The following is a 22,919-nucleotide window of genomic DNA, read 5'->3' as shown; positions in this document are numbered from 1 at the left end:
CATTCTTATGGGAAATTTATCGCAGTTTTTCGCGTCTTACGACGCGAAAAACTGCGATAAATTTGAGAAAAGTAATAGCACACCGATCCTGATCAAACCGCACGTTTTGATATATAATTTGCAAGGGTTTTCTCAAAGCTGCGGGGCGAGTTCAGGGACAAAAATTTGGAGGATGATGAAAAATAATAACTAGAAAATTCCCCCTGGGAAATTTTGAAAGGGACACGGGGTGCGTTTGAGCCGACAAAATTATCTACGTTTTAAAGTTTGAATGAAGTCTCTAGGACAAAGTATGGCCGAGCAGCGGACAATTGAAAAAGGCTGCAAATTGAGAAAACGGCAGATATCAGAGGTAGTCAGTCCCTGATTAATGAATTGCACTCAGCTGTGTTTCTGTGGCTTTCTCCTTGTCTGTCTCTGTTGATCACCTCAGCTGTCTGTGTCTGCTTCTCTCCTCTGCTTCATGTCTCTGTTAACATGAATTAATGAACTGAATCAATAAACATGAATGGAGCTAATGCTAACAGAGCTAACAGAGCTAACACTAACTGAGCTAACAGCTAACGGTGCGAATATCGCTAACGGCGGTAGCGCTAACAGAGCTAACTGTGCTAGCAGAGCTAATAGAGCTAACAGCGTTAACAAGGGGGCGGGGGGATGGGGTTTTCATTATGCATTTGTCTGTGTGTGTGTGTTTATGTATCTGTCGTTGTGTGTGACTGCGTATGTGTGTGTCTTCGTCTGTTTCTGTGGCTTTCTACTTGTCTGTCTCTGTTGATCACCTCAGCTGTCTGTGTCTGCTTCTCTCCTCTGCTTCATGTCTCTGTTAACATGAATTAATGAACTGAATCAATAAACATGAATGGAGCTAATGCTGACGGAGCTAACAGAGCTAACACTAACGGAGCTAACAGCTAGCGGTGCGAATAGAGCTAACAGCGCTAACGCTAACAGAGCTAACTGTGCTAACAGAGCTAATAGAGCTAACGGCGTTAACAAGGGGGCGGGGGGATGGGGTTTTCATTATGCATTTGTCTGTGTGTGTGTGTTTATGTATCTGTCGTTGTGTGTGACTGCGTATGTGTGTGTCTTCGTCTGTTTGTGTGTGTGTGTCTGCTTGAACTACACAAGCAGCCCAACCAGCTCCTACATGGAGATGTGTCTGGTATATGTGTGTCTGAATGTGTGTGTGTGTGTGTGTTTGTTTGTGTGCGTGTGTAACTTCTGCCCCACCTGCTGATAATTACCTCTCTACCTCTCCCACTTTTTACCTGTTCCTGTTCAGTTTTGACGTGCTTGTTTTTAATCACTTTTTAGCTGTTGGTTAGCCCTGCTTGTGTGTGTGTTTGTGTGACTACTGTCTCAACCTTTTTGGCAAAGCGCTTGGTGAAGCTGAGTTTAACTGTTTGTTGGACGGAGATTGTTTTCAAACAATGCCCTTGTTTTGACTGAGCTCGTTAAGATAATCATTCTCAGGCTTGTTGTCCTGCAGATGTGTGTGCGTGGGTTATTGACCGGTGTGTGTGTAAATGACAGTTACACCTGTTAACTGAAAAGCGACTTTTTCGCTGTCGGTTTCTTCCGAACAACTTGCGATTGTGTCAAAACCGTAGCTGCTATCAAAAAAACGATTACACTGTGAGATGCGGACAAGTCTGGGCCAGATGTACGTGTGTTTTATGTCCAGATATTCTTTAGAAAAATGACAAAATGGTCGACTTAAAAAGACTCTGCGACTCAGAGAACAGGAGTTTGTATTGTATGCAGTGAGATTTGGGTTCGGCGAACCTCCTGAACTAAATCCTCTGGTGAGAGAACCGTACCTCGTATCAGAGTGTACTATAGATCATCGGACTCCCGAGAACTTCCTGAGTCCGACCATCATCTCGTTTTATTCCTGACACAACAACTTTTCGTTTTATGGCGATCTAAAGACAGGAGGCATTTCTGCTTTGCTCACAAAACAGCTCTGAATTTTAACATGGGACTTAATGGGAGAACAGGAGGGCGCTGGCTGCACAAAACGTCTCACTATTTAAATTCAGTAAGTCTCTCGGCTTTTTCGAGGACATCACACGAAAGAGGACAAGTTTGTCTACAAACTGATCCCAAAATTATGCGTGTAGAGTGTAATTTGTGGCCGTAGCGACGAGAAAAAGAGAAGATTTTCAGATCGTTTTTAGACTCTGTGCCACTCTAGCACGCACTCTAGCACGAACATTCCGCGCAATACACACCCATTATAATCTCAAAATTTCCCGCCAAACGATCACTGTCATTGAACAGTGACTGATCAAAAACTATAGGACCAATCAAAATGTGGATGAACACACCAATAGACCAGACTTGGGTCTACATTTTAAAGTTGAAATGAAGTCTCTCGGTGAATGTATGCCTGAGCTACAGATGTTTGAAAAACTCCAATTTCAATCTTGTTTTTTTCGCCCGTCCCATTCATTTCTTATGGGAAATTTATCGCAGTTTTTCGCGTCTTACGACGCGAAAAACTGCGATAAATTTGAGAAAAGTAATAGCACACCGATCCCGAACAATACGCACGTTTTGATATATAATTTGCGAGGGTTTTCTCAAAGCTGTGGGACGAGTTTGAGGACGAAAACTTGGAGGAAGATGAAAAATAATAACTAGAAAATTCCCTCTGGGAAATTTTGAAAGGGACACGGGGTGTGTTCGAGCCGACAAAATTATCTACGTTTTAAAGTTTGAATGAAGTCTCTAGGACAAAGTATGGCCGAGCAGCGGACAATTGAAAAAGGCTGAAATTTGAGGAAATTTCCCCATTCATTTCTTATGGGAAATTTATCGCAGTTGTTTGCGTCTTACGTCGGCCTTCGATGGTCATAGCTCGAAAACCGTAAGAGATATCAAAATGTGCCGAGGGTCATTTTGAGCCGACAAAATTATCTACGTTTTAAAGTTTGAATGAAGTCTCTAGGAGAAACTATGGCGAAGCAGCGGACAATTGAAAAAGGCTGCAATTTGAGAAAACGGCAGATATCAGAGGTAATCAGTCCCTGATTAATGAATTGCTCTCAGCTGTGTTTCTGTGGCTTTCTCCTTGTCTGTCTCTGTTGATCACCTCAGCTGTCTGTGTCTGCTGCTCTCCTCTGCTTCATGTCTCTGTTAACATGAATTAATGAACTGAATCAATAAACATGAATGGAGCTAATGCTGACGGAGCTAACAGAGCTAACACTAACTGAGCTAACAGCTAAAGGTGCGAATATAGCTAACGGCGCTAGCGCTAACAGAGCTAACTGTGCTAACAGAGCTAACAGAGCCAACGGCGTTAACAAGGGGGCGGGGGGATGGGGTTTTCATTATGCATTTGTCTGTGTGTGTGTGTTTATGTATCTGTCGTTGTGTGTGACTGCGTATGTGTGTGTCTTCGTCTGTTTGTGTGTGTGTGTCTGCTTGAACTACACAAGCAGCCCAACCAGCTCCTACATGGAGATGTGTCTGGTATATGTGTGTCTGAATGTGTGTGTGTGTGTGTGTTTGTTTGTGTGCGTGTGTAACTTCTGCCCCACCTGCTGATAATTACCTCTCTACCTCTCCCACTTTTTACCTGTTCCTGTTCAGTTTTGACGTGCTTGTTTTTAATCACTTTTTAGCTGTTGGTTAGCCCTGCTTGTGTGTGTGTTTGTGTGACTACTGTCTCAACCTTTTTGGCAAAGCGCTTGGTGAAGCTGAGTTTAACTGTTTGTTGGATGGAGATTGTTTTCAAACAATGCCCTTGTTTTGACTGAGCTCGTTAAGATAATCATTCTCAGGCTTGTTGTCCTGCAGATGTGTGTGCGTGGGTTATTGACCGGTGTGTGTGTAAATGACAGTTGCACCTGTTAACTGAAAAGCGGCTTTTTCGCTGTCGGTTTCTTCCGAACAACTTGCGATTGTGTCAAAACCGTAGCTGCTATCAAAAAACCGATTACACTGTGAGATGCGGACAAGTCTGGGCCAGATGTACGTGTGTTTTATGTCCAGATATTCTTTAGAAAAATGACAAAATGGTCGACTTAAAAAGACTCTGCCACTCAGAGAACAGGAGTTTGTATTGTATGCAGTGAGATTTGGGTTCGGCGAACCTCCTGAACTAAATCCTCTGGTGAGAGAACCGTACCTCGTATCAGAGTGTACTATAGATCATCGGACTCCCGAGAACTTCCTGAGTCCGACCATCACCTCGTTTTATTCCTGACACAACAACTTTTCGTTTTATGGCGATCTAAAGACAGGAGGCATTTCTGCTTTTTTCCCAAAACAGCTCTGAATTTTAACATGGGACTTAATGGGAGAGCAGGAGGGAGCTGGCTACACAAAAAGCCTCACTATTTAAATTCAGTAAGTCTCTCGGTTTTTTCGAGGGCATCACACGAAAGAGGACAAGTTTGTCTACAAACTGATCCCAAAATTATGCGTGTAGAGTGTAATTTGTGGCCGTAGCGACGAGAAAAAGAGAAGATTTTCAGATCGTTTTTAGACTCTGTGCCACTCTAGCACGCACTCTAGCACGAACATTCCGCGCAATACACACCCATTATAATCTCAAAATTTCCCGCCAAACGATCACTGTCATTGAACAGTGACTGATCAAAAACTATAGGACCAATCAAAATGTGGATGAACACACCAATAGACCAGACTTGGGTCTACATTTTAAAGTTGAAATGAAGTCTCTCGGTGAATGTATGCCTGAGCTACAGATGTTTGAAAAACTCCAATTTCAATCTTGTTTTTTTCGCCCGTCCCATTCATTTCTTATGGGAAATTTATCGCAGTTTTTCGCGTCTTACGACGCGAAAAACTGCGATAAATTTGAGAAAAGTAATAGCACACCGATCCCGAACAATACGCACGTTTTGATATATAATTTGCGAGGGTTTTCTCAAAGCTGCGGGGCGAGTTTGAGGACGAAAACTTGGAGGAAGATGAAAAATAATAACTAGAAAATTCCCCCTGGGAAATTTTGAAAGGGACACGGGGTGCGTTCGAGCCGACAAAATTATCTACGTTTTAAAGTTTGAATGAAGTCTCTAGGAGAAACTATGGCGAAGCAGCGGACAATTGAAAAAGGCTGCAATGTGAGAAAACGGCAGATATCAGAGGCAGTCAGTCCCTGATTAATGAATTGCTCTCAGCTGTGTTTCTGTGGCTTTCTCCTTGTCTGTCTCTGTTGATCACCTCAGCTGTCTGTGTCTGCTTCTCTCCTCTGCTTTATGTCTCTGTTAACATGAATTAATGAACTGAATCAATAAACATGAATGGAGCTAATGCTAACGGAGCTAACAGAGCTAACACTAATGGAGCGAACAGCTAACGGTGCGAATAGAGCAAACGGCGCTAGTGCAACCAGAGCTAACTGTGCTAACAGAGCTAATAGAGCTAGCGGCGTTTACAAGGGGGCGGGGGGATGGGGTTTTCATTATGCATTTGTCTGTGTGTGTGTGTTTATGTATCTGTCGTTGTGTGTGACTGCGTATGTGTGTGTCTTCGTCTGTTTCTGTGGCTTTCTCCTTGTCTGTCTCTGTTGATCACCTCAGCTGTCTGTGTCTGCTTCTCTCCTCTGCTTCATGTCTCTGTTAACATGAATTAATGAACTGAATCAATAAGCATGAATGGAGTTAATGCTAACAGAGCTAACAGAGCTAACACTAACGGAGCTAACACCAACGGAGCGAACAGCTAACGGCGCGAATAGAGCTAACGGCGCTAACGCTAACAGAGCTAACTGTGCTAACAGAGCTAATAGAGCTTACGGTGTTAACAAGGGGGCGGGGGGATGGGGTTTTCATTATGCATTTGTCTGTGTATGTGTGTTTATGTATCTGTCATTGTGTGTGACTGTGTATGTGTGTGTCTTCGTCTGTTTGTGTGTGTGTGTCTGCTTGAACTACACAAGCAGCCCAACCAGCTCCTACATGGAGATGTGTATAGTATATATGTGTCTGAATGTGTGTGTGTGTGTGTGTGTGCGTGTGTGCCTGTGTAACTTCTGCCCCACCTGCTGATAATTACCTCTCTACCTCTCCCACTTTTTACCTGTTCCTGTTCAGTTTTGACGTGCTTGTTTTTAATCACTTTTTAGCTGTTGGTTAGCCCTTTTTGTGTGTGTGTTTGTGTGACTACTGTCTCAACCTTTTTGGCAAAGCGCTTGGTGAAGCTGAGTTTAACTGTTTGTTGGATGGAGATTGTTTTCAAACAATGCCCTTGTTTTGACTGAGCTCGTTAAGATAATCATTCTCAGGCTTGTTGTCCTGCAGATGTGTGTGCGTGGGTTATTGACCGGTGTGTGTGTAAATGACAGTTGCACCTGTTAACTGAAAAGCGGCTTTTTCGCTGTCGGTTTCTTCCGAACAACTTGCGATTGTGTCAAAACCGTAGCTGCTATCAAAAAACCGATTACACTGTGAGATGCGGACAAGTCTGGGCCAGATGTACGTGTGTTTTATGTCCAGATATTCTTTAGAAAAATGACAAAATGGTCGACTTAAAAAGACTCTGCCACTCAGAGAACAGGAGTTTGTATTGTATGCAGTGAGATTTGGGTTCGGCGAACCTCCTGAACTAAATCCTCTGGTGAGAGAACCGTACCTCGTATCAGAGTGTACTATAGATCATCGGACTCCCGAGAACTTCCTGAGTCCGACCATCATCTCGTTTTATTCCTGACACAACAACTTTTCGTTTTATGGCGATCTAAAGACAGGAGGCATTTCTGCTTTGCTCACAAAACAGCTCTGAATTTTAACATGGGACTTAATGGGAGAACAGGAGGGCGCTGGCTGCACAAAACGTCTCACTATTTAAATTCAGTAAGTCTCTCGGCTTTTTCGAGGACATCACACGAAAGAGGACAAGTTTGTCTACAAACTGATCCCAAAATTATGCGTGTAGAGTGTAATTTGTGGCCGTAGCGACGAGAAAAAGAGAAGATTTTCAGATCGTTTTTAGACTCTGTGCCACTCTAGCACGCACTCTAGCACGAACATTCCGCGCAATACACACCCATTATAATCTCAAAATTTCCCGCCAAACGATCACTGTCATTGAACAGTGACTGATCAAAAACTATAGGACCAATCAAAATGTGGATGAACACACCAATAGACCAGACTTGGGTCTACATTTTAAAGTTGAAATGAAGTCTCTCGGTGAATGTATGCCTGAGCTACAGATGTTTGAAAAACTCCAATTTCAATCTTGTTTTTTTCGCCCGTCCCATTCATTTCTTATGGGAAATTTATCGCAGTTTTTCGCGTCTTACGACGCGAAAAACTGCGATAAATTTGAGAAAAGTAATAGCACACCGATCCCGAACAATACGCACATTTTGATATATAATTTGCGAGGGTTTTCTCAAAGCTGCGGGGTGAGTTTGAGGACGAAAACTTGGAGGAAGATGAAAAATAATAATAATAATAAGAAGAAGAAGAAGAAGAAACGCGCGGGATAGTAATAAGTGACTCGGGGCTACGCCCCGAGTCACTGGCTCCTGCAGCAGAGCTGCAGGAGCCAGTGCCTCGGAGCGTGCCCCGTGTCCCTAATAATAAGAAGAAGAAGAAGAAGAAACGCGCGGGATAGTAATAAGTGACTCGGGGCTACGCCCCGAGTCACTGGCTCCTGCAGCAGAGCTGCAGGAGCCAGTGCCTCGGAGCGTGCCCCGTGTCCCTAATAATAATAAGAAGAAGAAGAAGAAGAAACGCGCGGGATAGTAATAAGTGACTCGGGGCTACGCCCCGAGTCACTGGCTCCTGCAGCAGAGCTGCAGGAGCCAGTGCCTCGGAGCGTGCCCCGTGTCCCTAATAATAATAAGAAGAAGAAGAAACGCGCGGGATAGTAATAAGTGACTCGGGGCTACGCCGAGTCACTGCAGCTATTTCATAGCTGTAGGAGCCAGTGACTCGGGACGTTGCCCCGTGTCCCTAATAAGTGAGTGAAGAAATGTAACAAATGCTTCCATACAGGCGTCCTCGCAAGCTGTGTGACATGTGTGAGGCTGACCATTTCACGACCCAGACCTCATTAGGAATTGTAGTTCTTGTGTTATTTCCACCCAGCAGCGGTGGGAGACGTACTCTTATCTTTCACTCACTCGATATTTTAACGATAGCAATGCATTAAATGACGACAGAAAACAACGTGACAATGTGACTCGCTTGTAGTAGCGAACCTGCCGAGAATGATCTTACAGTGAGTTTCAGCTCCTCGTGCAGCTGTCCGACCCACAACCTCCCTGCTTCGTTTCACCGCCACCGCTCTCGTAGCTTCGTTTACAGACGCAAAAAGCAGCAGTTTTCAGTGACAAGGCAGCGGCAGAGAGAGAGAGAGAGAGACGGTTTGCAACTAGCTGGTGAACATAGTGGAGCATTTAGCAGCTAAAGAGCCAGATATTTCCCTCAGGAGTTGAACTGAACTCCACATGAATAATAATTTTACTCTGTAACTGCTGATTTGAAATAAGCAACTGTTTGCTAACAGGTTCGCCATATAAACTTAAAAGGCCAATATGAATCAATTTAAAAGGTCAGTATTAGTAATGATGAATGATATGTCAATATTGGGTCTGACACTCAAACATTCATGCAAGTAAAAGTACACGAGTATTAGCATCAAAACATACAGTGCACTACTTAAACAATGTACTCATCGTGCAGAATGACCCATTTTAGAATTATACATGTTATATATTTGGATTATAATTATTGATGCATTCATGTATAAGCATTATTTTAAGTTTGTAGCAAGTAGTTGGGGCCAATTTGTCAAAACTGTGTGACTAACAAAAGTCAGATAACTGGCTTCACTGATGACAAAGTGGCGTGCAAAAACACAGCAGCAATCCTCGAGAATCAAAGGCGAGCAGGCGCATCAAAAGTACACGGATGTTGCAAACTATCGCTTGAAGAAGAAATGTCATTCACTGCACACACAACACTTCTATGATATCCGCCGATCAAAAAAAAGTCTGATTTGACAACAAAAGCTTTGAGCAAAATAAGCAAATAGGGCAGACTTTTATTAAAACGGAAAGGTATCCGGCGTCGCAGTCTCACCTCTGTTTTGACAGGAAATCTCTGAAACATTCAGACTGAATTCATGAATATAAACAGACACTATGACAGCTGGCGAGGAATTCTGAGTTGGAACAGAGAGCGTCTGAGAGAGGAAATGAAATGCAGCCTCAACTCTCATGTTTCCTCTCACACTGTGCATGAGCACAGACAAATTCTGGCACCAGGCCTCCCCTCCCTTCTCCCAGCGCCTTAGCCGCTGCTGCTGCCGCCGCTACTGTACGTTCACAGCCAAATGATGGCATCTGTCAAACAAAGACACCGTAACGTAGATTCTTTTTTGTGACCGTCGCAGCTGGTCTGGCGTCAGCCTCAGTCTCGCACATTCACAATCAGTTAAACAGGAAAATAATTAGTGTGACAGCTACCATCCCATGCATTGTGTCTGCACGAACACAGTCAATGAGTGTCTGTGCGCACACCTCTGATTCTATGCTCTGGTGTGTGTGTGTGTGAGTCACTATCACACAAACAGATCAATGTGAGAGATAGTAAAACTATGACTACACCCCGGGGAGATGCTATCGATTTATAACCGCACTGTGAGCACATGAGACCTTTGCTGAGAGTCTAACAGCACAGACAGACACACACACACACACACACACACACACACACACATCCTCACTGACACTGTATTCTGTGAATGCTTCGTCACCACAGTCTGTGTGTCATCTGTTCAGTCTTTAATTGAATTCTCTCTAGAAGATGGAAAATGAACCTTTCCCTGCGAGTATCAAACATGGAATGGAGTGTTTGTGTATTTGTTTTAATCTTGGAGTGAGTTCAATGATTAAAAAGACCAAAACATTCATCAGTGTGTTGTCCATGTTCTTTTGATCATTTGTTTCCTGAATGAGAGGAGCACAAATTGTTGGCTTGATGTAGTTTTTTCTTTCTTTTTTTTTTTTTAAATAATCCTGTTTTCTTTTGTGGCCGCAAAACGAAAATAACTCAAATATTTATGTTCGACGCCAGGAGAATATTCAAACACGACTTGAGCACAGCACACGCCGGTCACATCGCGTAGTTGTTGCATCGTTTGACAAGCGTAAATTGATGCCTGTAGCACACATCAAACAGACAGAAGGAGTTTAAATATGGCAGCCAGGATGTTCCAATTCAGGGAGCGAAAGTGATAAAACTCCTGTTCCTCTGCAGCGCTGGCGTGCATCGACACTGACGTGTCCTGACGTGTGTCAGGATAATAAAGAGATTTCTATAGGAAACAATAAGCAGGGGAAAAAAAAGTCCTAACATTAGCTTTTCCTTCCTCTGTGGATGTGTCATGCAGTTACACCTCATCGCATGACACACGTGTGCAGATGTATGGAGAGATATCACGACCCCTGTGTCTGTTCCTGCGAGGTTTGCATGCTGGCATCAAATTCAGGATTAGCATATATTTACAAAAATCAATGAAGCTGATGAGGTGAAGCATTAAATATACTGTCTTTGTAGTGTTTTAAGTTGAGTATGTGTCAAAAAGAATTAGCAGTTTTCACAGTCTGTTTGATTTGTGTTTTACACGGCGTCCCAACTTTTTTGGAATCGGAAACGAGATCCAATGTCTAACCTTCAACATTAAAGCCTCTTTAGTTCACTAATTTATGTGCTTATTTGTCCACTGCATGAATCACATGAGAGATACAGATGCATGCTTGCTGTAACAACACAAACTACCTTAATCCATGTATGTGGTGTTTCTACCTGTTGAGGTATTATTCACTGAATACATAACAGTATTTCCTTTGAGGAAGCCAGCGAGTTAATATTCACAGCAACAGGATGACCTGCAGGCTTTTCCATATTTTATTGAATTTAGACTTTTTAATTACTGCTTGTGATTCAGCATACTAAAGGCGGATATTATGGTTGGCTTATGGTTCAAAATCTCTCCAATTTCTTCAAGAGATCTCTTTTTACAGGACAATTCGGTGCAGACACATTAATATGTCTGATCGCTTCATCACAAGCGATTTGTATGGTAGCTGTTTTTTCATCTCTGCATCTTGTTGTACGTATATGAGAATGAAATACAAATGTGTTATTTTCCCCCAATGGTGACTTCAATACAGACAAAACGACTGAAAACTACGTGAACAAACAACATGTTTTTTCACATTGCATATCTTTAAAAAAAAAATCATACTGCGGACATGCAAACAAGCACGCACAAAAACTCATTTCAGTTGTTTATACAAAAAACAACAATAATTGCTGATTGCCTGATACATTTTTGAGTCTTCTGCAGAAAGATAAATGCATAAAGAAATGAAAACTATGGATCCATGGCTAACTGAAGACCATGCTTGTTTAAAGGTATGTACTGTATGTGTGAAAATGAAAATGAATGAAGAGCAATCAATAGTTTATTGAGTGAGTACATTAAAATGTACCTAACCAAGCCAATACCGCAAACACAGCAACAGCAGCTGGTCCTCTTAATGACAAACTGACTACAGCAAATCTATGATCCCTCTCTCCATCTCCCTTCTTCATGTCAACCAAGGAGGGCGGCTCCCATTTACACGTCCCCCTGCATTGGGGCAGTCCCTATGCAACCCTATGATTCAATTATGAGTCACCCTCTGCAACTTAAACTCTTTCAAAGGGCGGGCAAGAGCAGCAGACAGGCAGCTGAGCAGTCGGCCATCAATAATACAGAGCCACATCCTTTTGTGAATAAAATATACATGAAACGGAGCATCTATGCGTTTCCAAACGAGGGAGCACATAGTCTGAACTCACCCTGTCACACAGACATGTTAACACTTGTCAGAACACACGGCGGCTGTTTCTGTTTCGGTGTTAAACTCTGGTTTAAAATGCCAGGCGGAGAGCCGTGTCATTGTTGTTTAAGGACAGATGAAGGAGTGGCACTGATGAAGAGTTTGACAAATGAACTATGCTTTTTCTCTTGATTTTAGTCAGCCGTAGAGGCTGTTGTGACAAGTCTTACCAAACTCACTCGGAAATGATTAAACTGGAAACTTGTTTTTCCCCTTTTCCTGTTGAGAACTAATGGTACATGACAGAATGTGTTAGCAGTGCTGTCTGCCCTTCTACATCTCCTTCAGTTAATTTTTCCCTGCCTCTCTACTACTTAAGCCTCCGCTGCAACTCAGAAACACCACTTTATGCCTGAGCCTTTCACTCTCCACTCAGTGCCAGGGTTCATTCTCATTTTTGACTTTTTTTTTCTCTGCACACCGACATGCAACACACAAGCTACCGCACGCACAACACCCCTCATCCTGTCCATTTAATAATGGTCTATCTCTAGTGGGGGGTGCACCCCCTCTCCTTTGCTTCCTGCTTTGATCTGGTCTCTGATAGGTTGAGGGTCATGCCAGATTTGATGCATGATTGGTTGTTTACTCCTTCCAAGGGAGATGGCTCTGGTCCTCTGAGAGCGGGACCTCATTACAGGAACATATGAGAGGGCCATGGAGGAGCAGGAGATAAAGGGGCACAGGCAGAGGTAGAGAGGAAGACAGCAAAGTGTCAGCTGAGTATGGGAGGAGTGGAAGAAAACAGAAGTGGCTGAGGAGGTGGGAAGGCATGCATGATGAAAAGATGGCGCATGAAAGGGGAATGGAGAGGAGAAGCCGTGAAGTCAGCCATCTTAACCATTATTCTAGTATTTTTGGGGGAGAAGTCAAAAGAACGTGGTCGATGAGGTTGAAAACTGCAACTTTGTACCGCTGATCTGAGATGAAAGCAGAGCGAGGAAAGCGGGGAGAGGGAGGAAAAGACGCGAGAAACAAAGACTGACGAAGAGAGATGGAGGGAATGAGCAGTCGCTAATGATACCACATTCGGTGTCACAACTCCAGATAAAAACAACAAGCACACAAAAACAAAGCACAAGCCCTGAACTTCAAAACAATTTAATTGGAAGTGCTGGGTGCTACAAGTGTGTGGGTGGTTGGGTTTACTTGCTATGATCTATCCTCCTCTCAATAGCGCTCCCGATAGCTTTTCATTTTGCCTTCATCATTGCGAGTTTTAAATCCACACTAATTCTCTAGATATAGACTTTGTATTGATTCCAATCAGACACCTTGTGAAACGCAAACTGGCTGACAAATTGGCGCTTTCCATGAGTCGGATCGCTTCATTTCATGTTGCTTCTGTCTTCCTCCGGATTGGGAGAGTAGGAGGGATGAGAGGGAGTAATGAAAACGGGATGAGGCAAAGACATTCCTGTTGGGAATCCATCACAGGCCAGTGGGAGCACAGAGGCTCTGAGATGCCGAGGTCTCCGAGGAGTTTTCTGCTCTCTGCATACAGCGAGTGGGTAAAAAAACGAACATTACAGTATTTATTTCAGGCAGTCTCGGCTGCAGTAATGGTGGATGCACATTGCGAGACTTGAACATTTCTGTGACTAATTAAGCCCTAAGATAGTACACTAGGAAAAAAAATAAAGTTTTCCAGATCAGACTTCTGTGAGAAAGCCTCTGAGAAAACCCAGAAGTTGGGGTTTTCATCCTGAGATGCTAAAAGTGCTCGCTGCAGCATTAGCACGACTGCATCATGTAACAGAAATCTGTAATAGGCAAGAATAGATGGAGCTTGATTTTTTTTTCCCCCTAAGATGAATAAGGAAGAGATGATGGAACATGTGTGTCGTGACATGCGTTTTGATCTCCTGCATGTGTGTGTCCACATTTTGGGAGTTTTTGGAGGCTTTTATATGTTATTTCTGTGATGGAGACAAAGCTGTTTGATGCCTTCAAGAATCCCTGTGCGAAGTCTGAAGTGCAAATTGATGTGTGTGTGTGTGTGTGTGTGTGTGTGTGTGTGCACTTTTTGGGCATCTCTGCTTTACTAATAGTGACAGCTGGAGAGAGAAACAGGAAAGACAAGAGAGACAGGGATGACAAACAGCAAGGGGCCCAGGCTAGAATCAGACCCTAGACTCAGATTATGGAAAACAACACAATATCTTCCTGTAATTATGATGGCGAGACACAAATTTAAATGTACTAGATATCAACAGGCGACCATGGCCTCATACAAACAATGAGTGAGTGCAATCAACAGATTGTCTCCAGTAAAACAATAAGACAAAACAGAAAGAATTGTTTCTGAAGCCAAAGAGACTAGTTAGCCACAGTCTCTAACATTAAAGACCACAACCCAAGACAGAAATCTTGGTGTAGTCGTGGACGTGGACCTACATTTTCATATTAAGACAGTTAAAAAAGCAGCCTACTGTCGAGGATAAAAGGACTTCTGTCTCAGCAGGACTTAGACAGACTAGTTCATGCATTATCTTCAGTGAGCTCGGTCTCCCTTAAAAGTCGATCAGACAGCTGATTGCTGCTGCGAGAGTCCTCGCAAAGCGGATCTCATCACTCCAGTTCTGAGGTTTTTACACGGGCTGCTTGTGTGTCAAATAACTGACTAAACGCTTCTGCTGATGGTTTATGAAGCACTGAACTCTGAAATATATGTCTGATCTGCTGCTACATTATGAATCGCGGGACAGGCCTGCTTCTGTTCCCACAGCCAAAACTACACATGGAGAAGCAGCGTTCGTTTATCTGGAACAAACTCCCAGAACCCAGTTTAAATCAGGGCTCCTCCTTGGATAGACTTTGCCGTTTGCCGTGGCCTTTAATTAAATAAAATCTGGGACTCTTTAGTCACACAGTATCTTGCACTGCACTGTAACCACACTGTAATTTTTTATTCTACATCCTATTCTATTCTATCTTACATATCTTCTATTTCATTCTTTTCCTCTTTATTTCTTTATTCTCACTCTTTTTAAGTCCTATTTATGTCTTTTTATACTGTTGTTTTATGTTGCCTCTTGTTTCTTTTATGTCTTGCCCTAATCCCTTTTATGTTTTGTGTAAAGCACTTTGCGTTGCTTTATGGTTGAAAGGTGCTACATGCATACATAAACTTGCCTCGCATCGCCTCGATAATCAAAACTGAAGTTTCATTTAATATCATGACTCAGTTTGGCATTATGTTAATGCTCACTGTTTTCTGTTTTTGAGGGGTTTAGTTTTGGACTTGTTAATCAATAGTGAGTGACGTAACCAATTCTACTGATGGCAATTTCATGACAGCTGAAACAATGTGCCATCTTAAGAGTTGCATCTAGAAGCTTCGTTTTTAAAGGAATATCTCAACACTTTAGGAAATACATTTGTTTTCTAGAATACAATAACAAGGCCGACACCGTCATCACATCTGTGAGTTGCCCCAGCGACTGGTTAGTTTGGCTGAGCATAAAGGCTGAAATGCTAAACTTGTCCTTTAAAACCACTCAGAAAGCTTTGATTGGCTCAGGCGTTTGTCTAATGGAAGAAATAACTGTGTCGAGGTTCAAGGTAGAAAGCACACTGACGCTATACAACTTCCTGCAATGTAAGAATAAGCGTATTGCGTATGCACATATGTGTAATTGCCTGTGATTATCATGTAAATCCCTTCAGGTGGTGTCTTTTAAAAACCATTTCCACGAGTCCACCGCCCACTCCAGTGTGGTACGACCGCATGTATGTATAAATCAGCCGCGCAGCTTAGATAACTAAACCATCATGCAGTCAGACAGCACATAGACACAGGAACTCTTTCTAGGCTCGGATTATGAACCGTAATTGGATTGCATAATAATCCGCTCAAGTGATTTTGTGGATTATGCCACACTAAAGGGGTGAGGGGCAGGAATGTAAAGCTTTGGTGCTATCTTGCCTGATAAATATGATTTGTGTGATGGTTTATGATTATATGATTATAATAGCACAATGCGTCGCCTAAATTGACACGTCACTCCTTCATTACTCTGCCTGAAATTGTTTTCTTTGAGGCTTTGGAAAAGAAACACCAGAGCAGAAAACAGTTCGCTGTAATAATGACATTTCATCAAGTTTGCAGAGGAGTCGATCATTCCTCATTCTTCGGCAGGACAGAGAAAACTGGCAACCTCGGCTTGTTCATGGCTTTGTCATGGCATAATAAATTCTTTTTTTAATTGAATTTCCTCCAAACTCAGCATATGAAAACACGTTTTCCTGCTCAAACGCAGCTGAATCAAACTGGTATTGATGTCAAGAAGCTGTTGCTGACAGCAAAATGCTGAGCTGAGATAAACATGGTGCTGCTTCAAAAAAGGTGCAGCGCTGGTTTGAGCAATGACAAATTATGTCTTAATGGAAAAATGATGAACTTTTTGTAGATATGTTTAATTGTTTAGTTTGGCATCTCAAAGACTTGTTGGCACTACACTGTATTTCTGTTCCACATTTAAGTGTTTATGGTGTGAAAATCCAGAGCCCCATTAATGAAGCCCCATCAGAACCGCAGCATTTACAGCATTAACTGGGTTTTTTCTCCAAACTGACCTGTTGCTTTATCTCACTGTCATTGCACATGTACTCACAAGTGTAAGACAGCCAGAATGTCCAACAATAAAGGGGAGCTATGATCTTTTTCACAATATTATTTTCTAAATCTTATATACTGCAAACACAGACTATAGGTCAGACAGCACAGCATTGTATTGTGTTGCAGCAGGGCAGAATCAAATCGTATCCATTAGATGGTTGCTTAAAGATGTATGTATGTATATGCATTGCATCATTTTGCTTATCAACAGGAGAATCAAATCAGTGTGTGAGATACACACAAATAGATGATTAGGGTGTGCTGTCACAGCGACTTTGAGAATAATATCCTAAGGTTGATATATTACATGTAGTAGCTTTATGTTATCTTTCACAGACAATTTACGTGGCTCTTCAGGAGCCATCTGTTGTGCACACTCCCAACCGCAGCATTCTAGTCCCTTAAAGTGACTGAATATAAGTTCCCCTTTGTGACTTGGGCACCGTGATATTATCATCCAGCTCCATAAAGAGCTTGTTCCCAGCTTGTTAGAAAGACATTATATCTAAATGATCATTGCTCAAACAAGCTGCACACGCTCTTGGTAGAGATGGTTAGCAACCAAGAGGAAAGAGAGGGCACATAACAAGATACATAAGAGTGGGTGTAATGGAGAAATGGGAAAACCACATTGGTTAATGGATGCATTATCCATACTCAGACTAAGAAAGTGGGTGGTGGGGGTGAGACAGGGCAAGGGCAGGGGACGAGACAGCATGAGAAAAAGCAGACATGGTTCAAATATGAAAAAAGCTCCACGCAATTCAGAGATTAAAGCAAAAACGGGCAGCTATCAAACACGCATAATGAAAAAAGAAAAAAAAAACACTTGAAACACTCAGCAATATAAAAGAGCAAGGCACAAGAAAGAGGGGAATGCTATTTAAAGGAAGGAAGAGATAAAAGGAGGCAAAATGCACAAGGGTGAGAGAAAAATAGAAAAATTGTACATGAGACAAGCAAGTATAAGAGAAGGAGAGTGAGAGGGAGAGGCTTGCAGCCACTAATCCCAACAGAAAAACATTCCGATTAGACTTATCCTTTCCTCTGAGGATTAGAAGCTTTGATAAAACCTTCAACCTAAACCAAAATCAATTTAGTCAGGGTGTAACATTCACAGGCAGTATCTTCCCTTTTTCCCCCCAGTAGACAAACCTCTGAAATGAGCAAGTCTTTTATTTTGCCTGATTTTAGCCACTTTTTAAGACTCCCTACTCTCAAAAGCTTCTCCGACTGGGCCTGATTAAAGCATGTCCAAACGGCACGCCGCAATGTAAACTAAAGTGATCCAGTGGATTTGCAATATTCACTCGACTTGTTACAGGCGAAATATCAAACTGTGATCAGACGGGGCTGCGTTACAATGTGTTGTGAGATTTTTTTTAAATCCCTCGCTTGCCAAAGGAGATTCTCTTGAAAATCTGGAGGGCCCTCGAGTGCAGCGAGAGATAGAAGACTGTAATCAAAACAGCAACCTCAGTGACCCCCTATAAATGATTCATACGAGGACACAGTGTTTGTCAAAGATGTCAGTAATTTCATGCCAAAAAAGGTCAGAATTAATTGAGTTCTTGCTGGGAAACAATTTGGATTACTAAGCTTGTTAAAACAATGTGTCTCTTTTATACACAAAAAGACATTTGACACTGAAGGTTTAAATTGTCTGTTATTGCTGTATGTAAGTTTGATGCCAGAGTATAATTTAATGAGCTAAATTAATAATTACTAGATCCTATCTTGGTGTACATGAAATATAATTTAGCACTTTTTCCAAGAGAGTTTTACATTCTGTTTGCAGTGCTTAGCATTCTGAGCCGATGCCAAGACCGTATGCATGCATCAGGTACAAAATTGCATAAAGCTCAGCATATTTTTTGTGTGCATAACAGGGATTCATGAATCATTATTTTATAGCAGATTTTTCAGATTCGATCTCATCCACTTTCTGTAAATGATCCAAAGCTGACCTTGGGTAAAAGTTTGGTTTTGCCCTGCAGTGAGAAACACCCTAAGGCAAAGCACCTTGAGTGCCGCTGCAGAACCATACCAGCGTCCATGTTTCCTCCCCTTTCACAACAAATCAGCAGAAAAAAACTCATTTTTCCCACCATGGCGCTGTGCTGGGAGTTTGAGCATAGTCTTAACCGTGCTTGGCAAGCAGAACACACAGTGTAGCACAAGTCCTGAGAGACCCGGCAGCTAAAGCTAATCACTGCGAAGACATGACACACATCTGCCCACACAAATTTACACATGCAAATGCGGTCCAGTGCGCGCACACATACACACAGGCTGTTACACACACTATTAACAGAAGGGGATGCAGAAGAGCGAGGGAACGTATTTCCAACCAAATTGGATTAAGAGTGTCATCTAATATGGAACAAGCGTGAGAGGGTTCCCTTGAAACTTTGCAGTAAAGGAATAGCGGCGTTGAAAAATGAGCAGCACTCTCTTTGGTTAGGAGACAATTCAGACTCATCACGCACGGGAGAGCAAGGGCGGCGGGAGGGGAGGAGAATGGAGAGGGGCCTCCACATCCAGGGAGATGATTCTCCTTTTGAGCGCCCATCCGATCACGATCAACGCCCACGCCTCGGTACATGCGGACAGCCTAAAAATATGAAAACAGATGAAGCACACGACCGCCCTGTCTCTATTCTTGTGGCTCCCTTTCCCTCTCTTGTTTTCTCATTCTCCCCCTATCTCCCCGCTGTCCCTGCTTCTCCCTTTGCAATTTCCTCCCTTAGCACTGACTATGCGTTTGTGAATTTGCAGCGCAAGCATTCTCTGCTCGCCCATTTCCTTCTCATATATTCTCCATCTGTTCATACAGGCCCATTTGATACAGTCTGTCCCTGGGGTGGGCAGAACCTCGGGGACAGCTGGGGGCATCGATGCCCACTGGCATACCCATTATACTGCCCAAGGCGTGCCCATGGTAGAGAATGGCCAAGTGTCCTTCACCATGGAAATAAGCATCAAATGCATCAAACAGGGAGCAATAAGACCATGGGTAAGCGAGATCACGGCTACAACAAAACAAGAGGGTGGTTATGTGTGGTCATTAATGGCAGAACTTTCAGAACTATTACATGTGTATAATTTGTTGGAAAATATACTTTTTTTATTTGACTTTTTTTTGTGGATTCTGAGTGACTATTAAAAAAGGCAGTGTATATCTTGAGCATTATGTTTGTATAGCTACAGTAAATGTCATTCAGTGACGCGAAAACTAGGCCCATTAGACATAAAAGCAGTTCAAACTGTTGACAGCTAATAGAGGTAAAGGTGAGACGGCATTCTGGATGCAGCACTTGAGGTTCAAAGGGGCCAAGGTTAACTGTGCTACATAGGATTGGACCTGAGGGGGTTATGGGTAATGTGGGTGCTGAAGTGCACAGTGAAAGCCCATAAGTGTGTCAGCACAGTGCTGTCAACCTGTTAAGAGGTAGTAGTGCATGTGCTGTGTGTGTGTGGAGGAACGTACATGCTGTAAAGAGATGTTAAGGAGCTTGTTCCATCATGCTGATGAGCTCTGTAATGCAATGTAGTTGCAATTCCCCGACAGAAGTGAGGACGCTTTCCAGAACATCATCTCCATTATCTGTGTATACATTAACCTTGTGGCGGGCAAGTGAAATGTTCTCCACAGTTCTACACACACACACACACACATACACACACGCGCAAACACGCCCGCACACACACACACACAGCAAACATCCATGCCAGCATGCATGCAGTTTTTTTACGTAATGGAAATTGCACAAAAACCTGCTATTCACCATGGCAAACAGTTGCACTCAGTGCTGTGCAGCATTGCATTGTACAGTAAGAACAGTGAACAGTTGCTTTTCAACAAACAATAATCATCTCATTTTCATAACTGTATATGTTGTCCGAAGTTAAAAAGCACCACTAACACAAAACAAAAGCCGAAAAAACCATGTGCATGTCTTGTGGCTAGATGCACAATTTCCAAACACACCTTTAGGTGAACTCTAGATCTGTGATTGGGTGGAACTCTCGTGGGCCTGTACAAACCCTCTATGGGTCAAACTGACAGGTAAACAATACTGAGGGGTCAGAGTGAAGGGAGGTGTATTGTTTCTGTTCAGACTGTGGAGAGATTTCATAGATTTCAGTCATCCAGGTCATGGCTGTCCAAGGAAGAGTGAATCGAGGGCTGCTGGACATGGTTGTAGAAACTTTAAAATGTATCATCTCTCTTCTTCTTCAGTTCAAACTGACTGGTTAGGAGTCCCTGTTATTTAATCTCTGTGTGGTCGTTACCAAGGTCACTGACACCACCTGGTTGATTTGTGCTCCAGGCTGTTGTTATGGCGTTAGAGTCGTTGGAGTCAGTGGTTGGAGCTGTCACATGAGGCCAAATGTGATGGTTGATCATAAATTTCTTTTTTTCATAGTTTTTTTAGTGTCTCAATGAAAATTTCACATTTGTGTCGACACATGTGATATCAAAAAGGAATATGAATCAAGCCAGTTCAAAGTGTGGATTTTTCAAACAGGATCTGAATAAAGGCACTCCGTCGACCACTAGTAACCCCCGAGCAATACCGAATACACTCAATGTAAACTTGGAGAAGATCCACCGTAAGACCACGTGCACCTGACTGGCAAAGCACAACTTAACACTTGGTAAAAATCTTTCTTCTGTTGACTTTGAACAGTTGAAGTTCAGTGATGTACAAATGCACTTCCAGTGTGTTCTGTACACTCTGATATCACCTGTGTGTGTGGCTAAGAACACATCGCAATCAAACCCAGAACCACAGAGGAGAAACAAGGCTTCTCAGCTTACTTTCTAATGCATTTTTTTATGCACTTGGTCGCTTTGAAAAGACAGATGGAGCCTTATTTAAATCCTATCCTCATTTTTGATCATTCAGGGCAGATAGCAGGGTTGCAGACTAGCGTGCTGCTGCTGTTTAAGTTAAAGAAGTGGAACCAAAAGCATCCCTTTGAGAGAAATATCGCATAATGAACAGACCCCTCAGTCAAGATCCTCTATTGTCAAGGACATACGCTGTGAGCCTGCTAATGCCTCTGTTTCAACATACGTGTACTGCCAAGAAGAAGAATACAGCACGATCCGACGATCGCCATACTTCTAATGTCATACTGATCGAGAAGCACTCACCGCGTGGCACTGTGAAGGTCTCCACATACAGGCAAACATCCCTCTTTAAAAACTGAGCAAACACAGCAAATGAGCAATAGTCAAGTCCTCAGTTTGTGTGTGTGAACTCCTGGCGAATCAGACAAGGTGCGCTTCAACTTGCCACAGAGCGCATGTGGTTTGATGCAGGCGTAAACCAATGCAAACGAGGCCTATGACAGATTGTAACCGATGGTAACCGCAGCGAGTAGCACGCTATTGCAATTAGGGCCTGTGGAGGTCTCCTGGGAAACACACACACCCGCTCTAGCCTTTACACGTTTTTGTGCCTGCAAACACACAAACAAACATCCACAGATATAGATTTAGACATTCGTTAGCAAGTTTATCTGGAAAACGATAACCGACACGCTTAACATGCCACGACACGCCCACACACATGCAGGTGAAGAGGTGCAGTGAACACGTTTCCATTATGAGGTATGGTGTGAAAGCATCAGTTATAATTGCTTTCATGTGATGGAGAGTTGACGGCGAGGTAAAGAAGGGTTTATATCTGAACTGTAAACAACCTTTTATATCCTGGCTGTGAGGGGGGGCACAAGGAAACTGTGCATGTTAGAAATACAGAGAGGATAATGTGTTTGCGCATATAGCAGGAGATGCGGCAGATACAGCTGGTGGCCGTTTAACAACCTTCATTTTTATGTGTGCTAAGAAAGGGGTATGCGAGCAGCCCTCACTGCAAGCTGCCCTTTCAAGCCTCTGCTTTTCAGCTGTGAAATCTGAATCTGTGTGTGGAATTTCAAAAACGATCCCCCATTTTGCCTCCTTGTTAATTTGTCGGCCATGAGGCCTCGTGTTTGACATTTTGACAAATACCACCGTCATTATTATGGTAAATGAATTACATATGTGACTTGGCAGATGCTTTTATCTGTCTGTCTGGATCTAAGTGTTTTACATTTAAGTGAACGCACAGATTTCAAATATAATTGGCCGTAAGTGAAGTGCAGAAGGGCTCCTCAAACTTAGAGACCTTCAAAGGTGATCCCGAGGCATGCATGAAATACAGCTACTTAGATGGGTGTGTTTTGCCACATTTGAAATCTGGATGTACCAGCAGCCCAGCTGAGCATCACGGCTGACTTAGTTACTGTTGTTATGCATTTTGAGCTTTCTGTTTATCGCCATATGTACACTTTACAACAATAACGACTGCAGTTGCCACACCAACTTTTCATACAATGGACCTTGGATTTCACATGGGA

This window comes from Chelmon rostratus, chromosome 16, assembly GCF_017976325.1.
Source record: "Chelmon rostratus isolate fCheRos1 chromosome 16, fCheRos1.pri, whole genome shotgun sequence".
Lineage (NCBI taxonomy): Eukaryota > Metazoa > Chordata > Actinopteri > Chaetodontiformes > Chaetodontidae > Chelmon > Chelmon rostratus.
Note: the sequence above shows the minus strand (reverse complement) of the source record.